Source organism: Monopterus albus, unplaced genomic scaffold (genome assembly GCF_001952655.1).
Source record: "Monopterus albus unplaced genomic scaffold, M_albus_1.0 scaffold126.1, whole genome shotgun sequence".
In the NCBI taxonomy this organism is placed as follows: domain Eukaryota; kingdom Metazoa; phylum Chordata; class Actinopteri; order Synbranchiformes; family Synbranchidae; genus Monopterus; species Monopterus albus.
This window is the reverse complement of record NW_018128006.1, coordinates 905,911-911,910: the sequence shown is the minus strand read 5'-3', so window position 1 is coordinate 911,910 and position 6,000 is coordinate 905,911. Positions and strand designations below refer to the sequence as shown.

The 6,000-nt window shown below is 43.5% G+C and overlaps 1 protein-coding gene across 1 annotated transcript in view; it reads left to right on the top strand.

The window, feature by feature from the left end:
* The first annotated feature begins 2,066 nt into the window (after window positions 1-2,066).
* The window catches only part of LOC109967132 (plexin-A1-like), a 274,553-nt gene continuing 270,619 nt past the window's right edge, over window positions 2,067-6,000 (top strand). Inside the window, exon 1 of the mRNA XM_020612491.1 lies at window positions 2,067-2,260. The gene's annotated coding sequence lies outside the window, so the exon portion shown is untranslated. The remainder of the gene's footprint in view (window positions 2,261-6,000) is intronic.

Genomic DNA, 6,000 nt, shown 5'->3' with positions numbered 1-6,000 from the left:
TCCACCTTTCTCTCCTCCCCCCAAATCTCTCTTTGGGTTTTAAGGTTAAGTGTTTTTTGCTTTGCTTATACTATATGTTTAATGTTGTTCATCTTTAATAATTCACTGATTTTAGTAGAGGTCCGTACACCTTGGCACTGAAATTGCACATGACTGTAATCCTTTAAGTTGAACACTTTTTTTGAGTTGGTCACATTATTATCATTATTATTACTGTTGCAGGGAAAGATCTGCCTAAAATCTCCTTGGTAATGCCTTTAGGTGAGAGAAGTAGGCACCATGAGATGTTACTTGCATTCTAAGATCTTGCTGTGTAGCAGCTGACTGTCAAATCCCAAATACCTGAGCTTCCTTGAATGCACCATCGGGGTGAGTTCACCAGACAGTCTCTGCAGGCTACAGTGTTACTGTGCCAAGACGGGCCGTTGTAAATCACCCTAAAATGTATTCTATGGTTTGGAAAATGGTCCCTAGTAATATAAAGCCTTTGAGTAAAGCGTGCAAAACTACAATTATTTTGTCCCCTAGGAAGCAGAGGAACTCCAGAGCAGGTGATTAGCTCTTATGACTAAAGCCTGAACAGATGCCTACAGTACTTGTACATGTACACCCAGTAGACACAAAGCAATATTAGCAGTTATATGGAATGTCCACCACCTCTTGAGGAATAATCTGGATCTTTACCTGCCTGTTGCTTGCTGGTAGTGTACAGTACAGTGGATTATGCAGCTGCCATTTGCTTCTGGACACAAGGCTGATGAGAACCATAAGTGTGTTTAGCCTTAAATCCAAAACAAAGAGCTAAAAGATGCTAAAATGCTCTGTGGAGGGGCTGAATTAAGTGGCTTGTGTTCATTTGATTCAATGATATTCAAAAGAAATATGGATTAATGTATCTCTAAAACCAAAATAATCTTACAACCACAGTCATTTGAAAAACACCCAGGCAGCAGTAAACATATCCTTCACAAATGGATGCGGTCCATTGTGTCAAGGTGTAAGCACTCATCGTCCGTTTATGTGGAGGCCAATTTAAAAAAAAAAGAAAAAAAAACATTTTGAATGTCACAGTAGGAAAAACCCAGGTGAAAATTGTCCAATTCCTTTAAACTGCTTCAGTTTCACAGTCCTGGGATTGTTCATGCTGCCTTACTGTCTCACTGCCATGGCTTACTAGACCAACCGAATAGAACTGGGCTATCATCATTATCATTGTTTTTAACAACACATTCTCCTACTATAGTTAGTCAAAATGTTTACTATGTAAAAACCTATTCACAATAGTGAAATGCATCATTTGTCCCCATCTGATTAGCACTGTCTACTACATCTTCTACAAGATGAAAGCAACAGTGTAAAATAATTGTCTGTTAACATTTACATTCAAAATAAAAATGATGTTTTTTATACTGTAACAGTGGAAAAAATAAAACTTGCCCTGAATTAGCCTGTGGTCTTTGAAGTAACAGACAAGGCCAACTCTGCTGATAGAAATGGTTTGTCAAGTTCTGAGGGAGCTGACCTTCAGCAGTGAATGTTATTGAATAGACACACACACACACACACATATATATATATACAAAGGGACACAGCACACTGATGCACAGATATGCACACACTCAGAAAAACATGCACATTTTACATATAAAAAAAACATAAAAGAACACAAGCTCATTCACACACACAGTGAGTAGCAGGGAGACATGAAAACAAAGCCGTGCCGCTCTGTATGCATTATAAGATGACAGGAGAAATCAATCAAGCTGACTATGAGCAGCCTTTTATCAAGTATATATCAAAGAATCAGATTCCAGTGAAGCAACCTTTATCGTGTCATTTATGAGCCTATGCCTAAACCATACTGCAAGCATGAGAACAGATGGTGCCACAGTTTGTACCGGAACCAATGCTGCCACCTATGCGCGCCAGTGAGCGTTGCGTCTGACAATCCGCTGTAACGCAAATTCGCCACCAGAGGGCGCACTCCTGTCATTAACGCAAACTCTCTCTCTCTCTCTGTCGCTGTCTCTTTCTCTCCCTCTCCCTCTGCCAGGGGATGCCGGAGTCCAACCGCAGCTCTCCTCTCATTCATGCTGAGCGCTGCTCTCCTGTGCGCACGGAACTGCATAGCTGAGCTTTGGAACCGGCACTGGTGCTGCTTTTGTCTCACAAGTCCGCCGGGAATGGAAATGTCTTCTACTGCAAATCTTACATCCTAATAACATGCTATACAGGACGAACGCGAAGGGCGTTTTGATCAGTAAGTACAGACAAACTTTTTTGTGGTTGTTAATAATCCCTCCGCTCGTCCTGGAGCTTTTTCCTACATTCGAAATGTTGGTGACATTCCTGTCCTCCTCCGACCCTTCCTTTTTCCTCTCGTTGTCCTTCTTCATACCTTTCGCCGCTGTCTCGTTCCGTCATCGTACCTAACAGGAGACATGGACCGCTGTGCCAGGAGATTACAGGTTTTGGTTCTTATTTGCGCTTCGAAACACCGCATGGCTTCTGTTGCGCACCGAGGGAGAAGCTGTTAGACGCACGACGAGGTTGCGGGTGTACTATCTCCGAAATGATTGATGGTCCCTTTTTCTAGTGGAACTGGTCAAGTTGGTGAAGGTGAAGGATTGCTTTTAATTCACTGGCAAGGAACTGCGGATTTCTTATGCAAAGTGGAAATGTGAATAGACTGTTAGTGTGAGCTCTTCATTTGGAAGATTTCATTTCGCAGGAGCAATGTAGGAATGCTTTTGCAATATTATAGTGATGCTGTGAGTCTCGCAGCATCACTCCTATATTGTTCATAATGCGAGACCTACCTAGTATGACATAGTGTCTGTATAAACTCTATGTTGAGCACCGTAGACACGACACAGAACACACAAGCCTCTATACAAATTGTATCGGAGTTTTGACTGTGTAGCTGTTGATTCACTGCGATGATGGATAAGGACTCAACTCAGTATGAATGTGAGCATCACTGTATTTGCTCCCAAGGGACGTAGTCGACTTGGAAACACTTTGCGTTCATATGTTCGTGCGAGTGCGCAGATATGCGTGCCAAATCTGGTGCGCTGAGACCAGATTTTGTGTGTGCATGTGTATCCAAGTTTGCACACATATGCAGCTGCGTTTAGATGCAAAATGTAAACGTTCTAATGTGTATGTAAGTGTGTATAGTGTTTGACCAGTGAGTCTGACAGGTTCTAGGGTTTTTTTCTAGCAGGGATGTGTGGGAGCGCATGCACAAGTTGTGTGGCAGTACAGTGTGAGGAGCAGTTTGAGTTTTATACCTTGGGAGTGAGGACATTTTGGCCTTTCTTCACTTTCTGACATACCTTCAAAGGGTTGTTGATACTTAAGGTTAGGTTTAGGTTTGTGTTAGCGCAAGGGTTAGGGGTAGGAAGTTAGTTGTGATGGCTATGGTCACGGTAAGGGGCTAGGGAATGCATTATGTCAATGAGGGTCCTCACACTGACAGTTGTACAAACATGTGTGTGTATGTGTGTGAACACCCTCACTCACCCACACCTAAACACACACACACACACACACACACACACACACACACACACAGCATCATCATTTTGGAGTCGCATCAACAAGCTCTGACAGTTTTGTGTCACCTTATGAATTTTTGACTTGCAATGCGTAGGTGAGACAGACGGGCTGATTTTGAGACTGTAGGTGCCAAGCCACCAGTTCTGCTGCCAAGCACGTAGAAAGAAATCTCTTTAGGTTGTGTGTGTGTGCACGAGAGAGAGCGGGAGAGAAGAGAGTCTTCTCTGAATCTCCTCTCATCTCCTTCTCTCTTTTTTCTTATCTCACTTGACAGTGAACTTGTGAGGATGAGAGAGAGCGAGAGAGAGAGATGATGTGGGAGCTATGGAGGGGATGCACAGAGATGAACTGTATGGTGAAGAAATACTTCTCACCCTCTCTCTCAAGTGTGTATGTGTGTGTCTCATGATGTGCCTGTGCTGGTACACGTTGATAAGGCAGAAACCCTGAACGTCACCTTCACTTTGGGGCCGAGCCATTCAGAGTGGCTGCATGCATGGCTATAGTGATATGATGACTGTGGAACTTATTAGTTTTTTTTTAGCTTGAAATGAATTTAGAATCAGACTCCGATGACAGCAATGCTGCATGTGCTTTGAGCTGCCTATAACCTAATTACCTAGTTTATTCTCGGAATCTTTTACAGTTAATTTGTTCTTAGAGGAGATCATAATTTTTATGTATTCTAGACATTATGTGGGTGCTGTAACCAGTGTTCAGTCATATTTAAATGTGATACTAGTCTCTGTGGTGTTCTGTCACATATTTAAAGCAACTGTGCGAAACTTTCTTGCATTTTTTGAATCCCTAAAAGGTGTGGCTATGTTTATTTATGAGGGGACTGATACTGTGTTTAAGGGTACACAGTAGCAGTGATGGATGTGGTTATAATACAGTGCCTGTAGGTAGTTTTATAACTGCTTCATGGGATTATTAAACTTATCTAGAGATAAGATTAACTGATGAATCAATCACTGCATAGTCAAGTCTAATTGTATCTACATATCCAAATAACACAATTCACAAAAATGCCCTAAGGGGCTTTACAGTCTGTATATCATCGACACCCTCTGCTCTTAGACCCTTGAATCAGATAAGGAAAAAGTCCCCAACAAAATATTTACTGGTGATAAAAGTGAAAAAAGGAAGAGTGACAGAGGAAGGATTCTTCTTCCAGAGCAGCCAGACATGTAATAGGTATTCTTACATGGAACCGGCACTGGTGCTGCTTTTGTCTCACAGAAGAGATCAACACAGTATAGTCTGGTCATTCTGAATGACAATTCTGTATTGTAAGTGTATATGAAAAGCATGATCCCAGAGGACGAGCAACTTGCAGGTCCCTCCAACAGACCCAAGCTGCACAAACTCCCCTCCAGACAAAGACCTGGAAGAAGGACTGGCTACACAAACATACGAGAAGCAAAACCCAAGCACATCATTCCCATATATGAGAGAAGGAAAGAGACACATTAGAGACAGAGAGAAGCACAAATGGGAATGAACAAATAAACAGGAAATGAACAACAGGAGGGAGAGTGGGACAAAGAGACTGGGATTCATGAAGGATGAGGAACCAGATCCAGGCAGCCAGAGGGGAGAGAGGTCCCAGGTCAGCTGACGATGTAGCACAGAGAAGCTGAGTGAAAGAGAGGACAGGGAAGAGGAGAAAGAGAGAGTGGCATGGAGGCTGGATGCCCATGTTCTTGAGGGAACAAACAGGTTTAGAGAGAAGAGTGGTTTTTAAAAGGTTTGCAATAATCCTATCAGCAGGGCAACATACACTGTACTTAACCAGGTTTAGTACTTTTTCAGGAGTGGTATTTTGGTGAACAGTCTCCTTGTGTCTTCACAGATGCAACTTCCTTCACCGTTGCTTTAGTCTGCTCCTTGTGGAGCTTCTTTGACGTCAAGTTTTATGAGCCACATTATAGGTGAGAGTGGACTCCGCAGGCTTACCACCTTGCCTGGTGGGAAACCATTGTGTTTGGGCAAAAGCACCAAGTGCCATAGGGAGTGTGTGTGCGTGTATGTGTGGGGCGTCAGGTGGGGGTGGTGCTGAAGCTGTGTCTGCGCTCTCAGCCCTCAATGGCTCAGACACCGCTGAGCCGCAGGCGATCGACGATGCACCCCGCGGTCCGTCTGCATCAAGCTGCTTCATACCTCCAGTGCTTGTAATAAATAAACCGGGGTGGTGGTGAAAATAGAGCAAGAAAGCAGATTGATAAAACAGTTTTAACTCCCTGAGATTGAGACGCACCCAGAGGAAGCATGTGTTATCACAACATGTCTATAGGATGTGATGAAAATGGCATTTAGCTGAGGGTTTCTATTCAGGCTGCTGCATCGGGAGCCCCGGCAGGAGCCTCCGGCCCAGCAGCATCCAGCCACGCTCCCTCCTGTTGAGCTGCTGATGACTCGATTGCCATGTAAGATGAT